Genomic DNA, 9,802 nt, shown 5'->3' with positions numbered 1-9,802 from the left:
TATTCAGGATGCCAGAGAATCTCTGGCTTTGTGTTGTTTTGATCTCTCTAGGTGGCTAGGCTCTTATCGTTTTGATGGGGCCTCTGTGATCTTGAATGGAGCCCCTTAATGCTGTGAACTACAGTGTGGTTGGGCCTGGGAGTCAGAAGGTCATGAATTCTAATCCACTTGCCTGCTGTGTGACCTTGGGCAAGTCACTTCACTTCTCTGGGCCTCAGTTCTGTAAAATGGGGATTAAGACTGTGAGCCTCACGGGGGTCAAGGACTGAGCCCAACCCGATCTGCTTGCACCTTCCCCAGCACTTAGTATACTGCCTGGCACATAGTTAAGCGCTTAACAAATATCATTATCATCATCATCATCACATAGTAAGCGCTTAACAAATACCATTATTATTATTACTATCAGCTACTCCAGGTAATTCACCCCTGCTTCAGAATGTCCATCACTGGCTGAAAACAGAATAGAGAAAAGAATAATCACAAAAATCCAAACACAACTTTCTGATCGCATTCACTGACTGTGCGATTCAATAGCTTGGAACAATATCATGAGAAGCAGTGAAGCCTAGTGGAAGGAGCTTGGACCTGGGAGTCAGAAGGACCCGGAATCTACCCCCTGCTCTGCCATTTGCTTGCTATGTGACCTTGGGTTAAGACATGTAACTTTTCTGTGCCTCAGTTTCCTCAATTGTAAAAAGGGGATGCCTATTCTGCCTCCTACTTAAATTGCAGGGACCTAATTAACGTGTACCTATCCCAGTGCTTAGAACAGTGTATGACCCATAGTAAGTGCTTAACAACCATAAAAAAAATCAGTGCCTTGTAATCCTATAGTATCCATAGTATCCAGGAGTTCAGGGAATGGGCAGATATTTTTGACCTCATTTTATGGCTAAAAGATCTGGGCCAAAGAGAGATCAGAGTAGATCCTTATGGACAAAGAGTGACTAATTCTACCGGGGCAGTCAGAGTGTGGCGAGAGTGTAGACATTTTCAAGTGGAGTGTCTTGGCTGCAAGAATAATTGAAAAGTCACTTTAAAATACATTTTGGAAAATTCTTGCTTGTCTTAATAGCCTCCACCCAAAATGTCTGCTGCAAGAGTCACCTTCATTTTAATAACGTCTCTAGGCGTTATTTTAGGAGAAAATAGGACAGTTCTTTTGGAAAGCCTGACTTCCTTTTCCCCTCTGGAGGGTTTTTTTTAACTTTTGAAACATTCATTTTAACATGTGGTCATAGGTGAAAAGTCAGATGTATGTGGATACCTTTATTACATATGTTACCCATTACATGTTATTATAACAATACTAAGGATTCAAAGAACGCTTTCTTTCCAAACCAAGTGTTCTGCCCCTATCGTTTACTTTGGGTCTCCCCCACTTCAACCCCCAACACCTCCCCATCTTCCTGGGAAGTAGGGAATCAGGTATTTCTCCCATTTATCAGGCAGCAGGAATTAAAATGACTTGCTCAATGTCAGCGTGACTGGGTCCGCCTGGGGGTAAGGCATATTTTTTGAGGATTTTTCTACCGGAAAATTCCTCCTGTGACCAGAATCTGCCCAGAGCCAATCTAGCGCTTGGTGTTAATTTAATGCCGCCATCCCACCGTGACTGGACTGATCCACTCTGGGGTCATTCCTGGGAATTTCCAGGGCAGCGGCAGAGCCACTTCCGACTCTACCCAGATGGCAGAGTTGTCTCTCGCTCAACCTGTCTCTGGCCTTGGGTTGAACTCCTGCTGTCTCTGCCGCTGCTGCCTGCCTCTCTTGCTGTTCCCACTAGTGGCAGCCCAGCTCAGCATGAGCCAGTTCCACTCGGGATGTGGCCTAGTGGATAGACAACGGGCCTGGGAGTCAGAGGGACCCGGACTCTGCCACTTCTCCGTTGTGTGACCTCAGGAAAGTCACTTCACTTCTCTGTTCCTCAGTTCCCTCATCTGCAAAATGGGGATTAAGACTGTGAGCCCCAGATGGGACAGGAACTGTGCCCAACCTGATTCGCTTGTATCTGTCCCAGAGGTGAGAACAGTGCTTAGAAAAATGTTATCATTATTATTTCCTACCCCACTGGATCCCCTCTCAGGGTTGAACCTGGAAAGTTTACAATACTCGACCAGTCTCGACTATAGGAGGGAGAGTCAAGCAGAGACATAGCCATTCCCTTCCTAGCTTGGCCAGTGGCCATCAAGTGGAAGGCAATCTGCTACAAGTCAAAACTCCCCTGTGCCGGGCAGCAGTGGCATGGGAGAGAGTCGAATGTGGAAACTGCGTGGAAGGAGGCAATGGTAAACCACTCCCATATTTTTACCAAGAAAACTCTGTGGATCCAGGACCAGAGCAATTGTAGATGGAGGTGGGGCGTTCTGGGAGAGATGTGTCAATGGTGCTGCTACGGGTCAGAGACGACTCGACAACGTAAGACAAAACAAGACTCCACCCGAAGGAAGACGCAATACACGGGTCAGATTGAGCCATTCATTCGTACATTCATTCAGTTGTATTTATTGAGAGCTGACTGTGTGTAAAACACTGCAATAAGCACTTGGAAGAGTACAATATAACACCAAACAGACAAGTTCCTGCCCACGGTGAGTTTATAGTCTAGAGCCACCAACACTTAAGCCACAAGGCAGGGTTCGAAGGCAGGGGACTCCTTGTTCACCAACTCTGTTATATTGTACTCTCCCAAGCACTTAGTACAGTGCTGTACACAGAGTAAGCATCCAATAAATATCATTGATTGATTAATTGATTGATAGACCTAGGCCCAAGCAGGCCAATAGACACTGCTTCCAGTGACCGTAGCATTCAGCCAATCTGGGAGAATCCACTTCCGGAGAGCACCAACCCTCCCTTCTGCTCTTTCAATCTCTCCTCCATGTTCTTTATTTTTTTATGTTATTTAATCAAGTGCTTATTACGTGCCAGACACTGTACTAAGTGCTGGGGTAGATACAAGATATTCAGCTTGGATGCAGTCCATGTCCTACATGGGATTCACACAATCTTAACCCTCATTTTACAGTTGAGGTAACTGAGACCACAGAGAAAGAGAAGTGAAGTGGCTTGCCCAAGGTCACATAGCAGACAAGTGGCAGAGCTGGGATTAGAACTCAGGTCCTTCTGACTCCCAGACCCGTGCTCTAGCCACTTGGCCACGCTGCTTCTCTGCTTCTCCTCTTGCTTTTGTGCTTTTGAGGACACACGTAGGGATGGGGGAGCAACTATCTGGTGAAAGTCCTGGTTTTTAATTGCATTTTCCTTGCTGGCTCAGTGGAGGCAGCTTTATAACTCTACTACTGCCTGGAGATGGGAGCGGGGTGAAGAGCTCAGGGGGATGCAGTGGGGAAGGTAAGGGATGTTGGCAGAACCACCGTGGAATAGCACGGGCCTGGGAATCAGGAAGCCTGGGTTCTAATTCCTCCTCTTCCAATTGACTATTTTATGATGTTGAACAAGTCACTTCACTTCTCTGGACCTCAAATTCCTCACCTGGACTGTGGAGATCCAATACCTTTTCTCCTTTCCCTTTAGGATGTGAGCCCTATGTGAGAAAGGAACAGTGACCCATTTGATTATCTCATAATTACTCCAGCATTTAGTACAGTGCTTGCTACGTAGTACACGCTTAACACCATTATTATTATTATTGCTAGCAACAAGGCATTGGACTAAGAGTTGCATGTATCCTTTGGATGCAATTAATGTGTTGGCCCTTTAAGGAGCCTATAAAATAAATTATTGTTTAATGACTATTGTTTACTTCTCTCTAGACTGTAAGCTCATTGTGGCCAGGGAAGGTGTCTAGCAACCGCACACAGTAAGCGCTCAATAAATACAATTTTTGCCTGTCTACTTGTTTTGTTTTATTGTCTGTCTCCCCCTTCTAGACTGTGAGCCCGTTGTTGGGTAGGGACTGTCTCTCTCTGTTGCCGATTTGTACTTTCCAAGTGCTTAGTACAGTGCTCTTCACACAGTAAGTGCTCAGCAAATACAGATGAATGAATAATAATAATAATGTGGGTATTTGTTAAGCGCTTACTATGTGCAGAGCACTGTTCTAAGCCCTGGGGTAGATACAGGGTAATCAGGTTGTCCCACATGAGGCTCACAGTCTTAATCCCCATTTTATAGATGAGGTCACTGAGGCACAGAGAAGTGAAGTGACTTGCCCACAGTCACACAGCTGACAAGTGGCAGAGCCGGAATTCGAACCCATGATCTCTGACTCCCAAGCCCGGGCTCTTTCCACTGAGCCCGCTGCTTCTCTCTGCTTTACTGTACTTTACCAGATGCTTTAGTTATCTGCACGCAGCAAGCATTCAGTAAATACCACTGATAGATTGATTAACTGAGACTTCACTGTGACTCATATCTATGAAGGAGCCAATAGGTGAGATCAAATGCAACTAAAACTAAAAGGTTATAAAGTGACCAACATCTTTGAAACTCTAGGTAACTGATAATTCCGAATCTTTTGGTTTAAACCAAGCGTCTTTGAAAATATACTGGAGAAAGTGTGGTGAAGGAGAATTTAAGGCATATCCATTCAATCAATAGAAATAGTACTGATTTCCTCCTAAACGATTATATTAAAACATTTTTGACACATACAGTTTCTTTTTATTACGTCTACTCTTTACCGTATATATTTGATCGAATATACCCCAAAAAAAAGCAATGGAAATCTATGTTTCCGATGTGATTTAAGCCTTTAATTTCTCAACACAACTCTAACATCCCTATTTACCTTTGACAAATCTGCTTCTGTATTTGGCGAGCCTCTAACCCCTATCCACTTTAAACCGAAATGCATCTCTTTGCTACTGAGCAGTGGGCCGAGAAGAAGCTCCTCCCCCAGTCAGCCCAACTAAAGCATGAAATGAAGACAGAATGAAAGAGAAAGAGGGAGAGGAGAAGAAGAGAGAGGGAAAAAAATTATTTCTACCGCTAAGAAAAAAATCCCCAGCCTCCTTATGTGATCCATGAAGACTATTTATATTTCATCCTAACTCCCCCTGCACTGTCTGCCTTCCTTCCTCTCTTTTCCCCATCCCCGCACCTCCTTGTGCTGGCAAAGTTCTTGAATCAGCAGATTCTGAGCTCAGGAGCAGTAAAGAGCTATTGAGGGACAGACTGTGATAGCATTACAGCCATACATGGAGCCATTTTCTGTGGCGAATCGCTGAGTTCTACCTGGTTATCTCTTGCCTTGCACATCACTTCCGAATGACATGCTCTCAGTCCGGGCAAAAATGAGAGTTTTTTTAAGAACTGGGATTTCAATAATATGTGACGAAAGGATGAGATTACTTTTCTGAGGTGGTAGCAGGAAAGCGAGAGGCAAGGAGGGAAAGCAAGTTCTTAGTCTCATATGATGCCTGGCTTCCTGGTTGACATACAGCTAGTTCCTGTGTAGCCGGTCTGTACTCAAACTGTAGGAAGTTGGAAAAATTGAGTTTTCCTTTTCCTCGCTCTGCCTTCCTTTCCTTTCCTTTCCTTTCCTTTCTTCCTTTCCTTTCCTCCTTTCCTTTCCTTTCCTTTCCTTTCCTTTCCTTTCCTTTCCTTTCCTTTCCTTTCCTTTCCTTTCCTTTCCTTTCCTTTCCTTTCCTTTCCTTTCCTTTCCTTTCCTTTCCTTTCCCCACTTCCTTTCCTTTCCCTCCTTCCTTTCCTTTCTCCCCGTCCTTTCCTTTCTCCCCTTCCTTCCTTTCATTCCTTCCTTCCTTTCATTCCTTCCTTTCTCCCCTTCCTTCAATCAGAGTGTCATGGTTTCTAATCCCAACTCCGCCACTTGCCTGCAGTAAGACCTCGGGCAACTCATTTAATTTCTCAGGGCCTCAGTTACCTCATCTGCAAAATGGGGATTGAGACTGGTAGCCCCATGTGGGACAGGGACTGGAGTCCATCCTGATTTGCTCGTATCCACTCCAGTGCTCAGTTCAGTGCCTGGAGCATAGTAAGCGCTTAGCAAATACCATAATTATATTATTATAAGTTAATCAGGTTGGTCACGGGGCATAGTCCCTGTCCCACACGGGGCTCACATTCTAAGTAGGAAGAAGAATGGGCATTGAATCTCCAGTTTACAAATGAGGAAAAAGAAGCCATGAGAAGTCAACTGACTTGTCCAAGTTCACACAGCAAGCAAATGGCGGAGCAGGGATACGAACCCAGGTCCTCTGACTCTCAGGCCCAGGTTTTGCATGATTTCCTGGTTTCTACTCTGTCTTAGCTGGCTGGAAAAAGGTGATTGTTTTGAATTACATCGTAGTTTAAATAACCAAGAGACTTGGTTGGAAATGGAAGCTTATGGTTTATAGATCTTTAACTAAAGCCAAGATCAGTCAGAAATGCTACTCTGGCATTATTTTGAGGAAAGTATCAGAATTTTCTATCTCCCTAAACCACTTTCTTAGCCCCATCAATAAAAAAACCCCTACAAAATGCATTGTCAGCATGTCAGAGCATTGCGAATGGAGGTAAGCAGGATAAAATTCTTTAATAACACATTCCCTTTTTAACTTTGGATTTGAAGAATCTCTTCCTTTAGGTGATGGAACTTAGAGACCTCTTAACTAGAGAAGCAGCATGACCTAATGCATAGCCCATGGGCCTGGTAGTCAGAAGGGCCTGGGTTCTAGTCTCTGTTCTGCCACTTGTCTGCTGTGCTACCTTAGAAAAGTCACATAACTTCTCTGTGCCTCAGTTACCTCATCTATAAAATGGGGATTAAAAAAGTGAGCCCCATATGGGACATAGACTGTGTCCAACCTGATCAGCTTTTACTGACACCAGAACTTAGTAAAGTGCCAGGCATGTGGTAAGGTCTTAACAAGTACCATTGCAAAAAAACAAATAGCTTTTCTTTTTGACTTATGGTGAGGTTTTGGACTTTTCTCTCATATGATTGCAGAATTAGCTATCCTCATGATCTTATTCAATTGTATGCTTTCACTAATGGGTGACCCATTTAGCTGTCCATTTTATCATCTTTTTCAATCAGGAAAATCACGTGCAACAGCATATAAAAATGGTGGCCAAAGCTTTAATGATGGTATTTATTAAGTGCTTCCTCTGTGCCAGGCACCGTACCAAGCGCTAGGGTGGATACAAGCAAATTGAGTTGGACATAGTCCCTCTCCCGTGTGGGGATCATAGTCTCAATCCCTATTTTACAGTGAGATAACTGTGGCCCAGAGAGGTGAAGTGCCTTGCCCAAGGTCACACAGCAGACAAGTGGTGGAGAGGGATTAGAAGCCATGACCTGACTCCTAGGCCCGTCTTCTCTCCACTACGCTGTCACTACTGCTGTTTCAGCAATAGAACTTGATCCTTTTCCTGAGTGGACTTCACTCCTTTGGGCCCTAAAAAACCACCCCTTGTTTGGTGGTTTTAAATAAAGAGAGAGGGCATTGGGCAATATGGACGGGAAAGACAGAGTACACCGTCTCCTTGCCTCTCAGATACAATCGCACACTTGTCATCGTGAGCCTTCTGCTGTCTGTCGCAGGGAACAATCTAACAGGGCACACAGGATGAAATTTTGCTAGCTTCTGTCTTTAGATAAGGATGCTATCACTGGCTGAACATATTTTATGTATAACCTACCAGCTGCAAAGAGCACTCAAGCATCGTGTTTAAATATATTTGATTGTATCTCAAAATCCAGTTAACTCTTCCTGGGTCAATTTGGGCTTTGAAAAAAAAAAATGTTCACTAACTCTACAGCTGAGAAACCTAGGTATCTGAGTTTAGTCTTGGTCTATGCCCAGATGGGACATGGTAGAATTGGCAAGAAGTCCAACAATCACATTTCTTATGATGATAATATTACTAATAATAATAATGTTGGTATTTGTTAAGCGCTTACTATGAGCAGAGCACTGTTCTAAGCGCTGGGGTAGACACAGGGGAATCAGGTTGTCCCACGTGGGGCTTACAGTCTTAATCCCCATTTTACAGATGAGGTAACTGAGGCACAGAGAAGTGAAGTGACTTGCCCACAGTCATATAGCTGACAAGTGGCAGAGCTGGGTTTCCAACCCATGACCTCTGACTCCAAAGCCCGTGCTCTTTCCACTGAGCCACGCTGCTTCTAGTAATTATGTTTAAATGCTTACTATGTGCCAAACGCTGGGGTGCCTTCAAGGTAACCAGGTTGGACATAGTCCCTGTCCCACATAATAATGATAATTATGGTATTTGTTAAGCACTTACTCTGTGCCAAGCACTGTTCTAAGCGCTGGGGTATAAACAAGGTAATCAGGTTGTCCCATATGGGGCTCACAGTCTTATTCCCCATTTTACAGATGAGGTAACTGAGGCAAAGAGAAGTTAGGTGATTTGCCCAAGGTCACAAAGCTGACAAGAGGTGAAGCCGGGATTAGAATCCTTGTCCTCTGACTGGCTTGGGCCCGTGCTCTTGCTACCCCACTTTCTGAAAAAGTGCATCAACTAATAACAAAAGTCGCAGTATTCATTAAGCATGTACGATGTGCTATGCACCGTGAAAAGCATTGGGAAAATTTCTCCCTAACCCTTAGGTTGCTGAGTTTCACAAAATGTCATCTAGTTTCTTCCAAGTCCTTTTAATCTCACCTTCCTACTCGCTGGGTCCATTTGGGGCCCCATATAAGTGTTCTTCAGTATTGAAGGACTATTTTTGTTCTTTAGAAGCTGCACCCTCTGATGGCAATTAAAGATGTTAGCTGCTTCAATAGAGACTTGGAAATCTTGTGTGTGTTGAGGTGAATAAGATGAATCTCTTGGCTTATTAGTCATACTTGAATGAATAATAATTCCTAATCATTATGGTATCTGTTAAGCACTTACTATGTGTCAGGCACTGTACTAAGTTCTGGGGTGGATACAAGCAAATTGGGTTGGACCCGGTCCCTTTCCCACATGGGGCTCACATTCTTAACCCCCATTTTACAGATGAGGTAACTGAGGCACAGAGAATGATTAACATAGACTGTCTAGTAATTTACTTAAAAATGAGCTAAAAATATTTCAAGTACCCCATTTGTAAATAGTTTATGTCTGTCTCCTCCATTATAATATAGTCTCTCCATGGGCAGGGAAAATGCCTTTTGTTTCTGCCATTCTGTCTCAAGTGTTTACTACAGTACATTGTGCCCATTAGCTGCTAAATAAATAACATCGTTACTACTATTACTATGAAAATTGAGTCATCAGAAATGCCCATCTTGGGCTGTACCACAGCCAACAGCCTTTCTTCTAAGGTTTTGGAACGGCGCATTTGAGATGCCAGCATTTCTGCTTCATCTAAGCACTTGGGTCGTCACACTTCACAATAGCACTTATGCACGTATCTTTAACTCTATAGTTTCTTCCTTTCTGTAATTTATTATTTGTATCTGCCTCCTCCACTAGATTGTAAGCTCCTTTAGGGCAAGGATCATGTTTTCTGTTGTTGTCTTATGCTTTCGAGTCGTTTCTGACCCAAAGCGATGCCATGAACGCATCTCTCCCAGAACGCCCCACCCTCATCTGCAATCGTTCTGGGAGTGTATCCATAGAGTTTTCTTGGTGAAAATCTGGAAGCGGTTCTCCACTGCCTTCTTCCACACATGAACCTGAGTCTCCGCCCTCGCCTCTCTCCCATGCCGCTGCTGCCCAGCACAGAAGAGCTTTGACTTGTAGCAGATGGCCTTCCATGCTCTAGCCACTTCCCAAGCTAGGAATGGAATGGACAGGCCTCTGCTTGAGTCTTCCTCCCATAGTCGAGACTGGTAGAGTACTGGAAAGTCTCCAGGTGCGACTCTGAGAGGTG

At 44.1% G+C, this 9,802-nt stretch overlaps 1 non-coding gene across 1 annotated transcript; it reads right to left on the bottom strand.

The window, feature by feature from the left end:
* Positions 1 to 9,664: 9,664 nt before the first annotated feature.
* Positions 9,665 to 9,802, bottom strand: LOC114816085. Its single transcript, XR_003763865.1, has one exon. It is a non-coding gene; the product is annotated as a small nucleolar RNA SNORA7 (small nucleolar RNA).

The sequence above is a fragment of the Ornithorhynchus anatinus genome, chromosome 1 (genome assembly GCF_004115215.2).
Source record: "Ornithorhynchus anatinus isolate Pmale09 chromosome 1, mOrnAna1.pri.v4, whole genome shotgun sequence".
Taxonomy (NCBI): domain Eukaryota; kingdom Metazoa; phylum Chordata; class Mammalia; order Monotremata; family Ornithorhynchidae; genus Ornithorhynchus; species Ornithorhynchus anatinus.
Note: the sequence above shows the minus strand (reverse complement) of the source record. Positions and strands in the feature narration are given on the sequence as shown.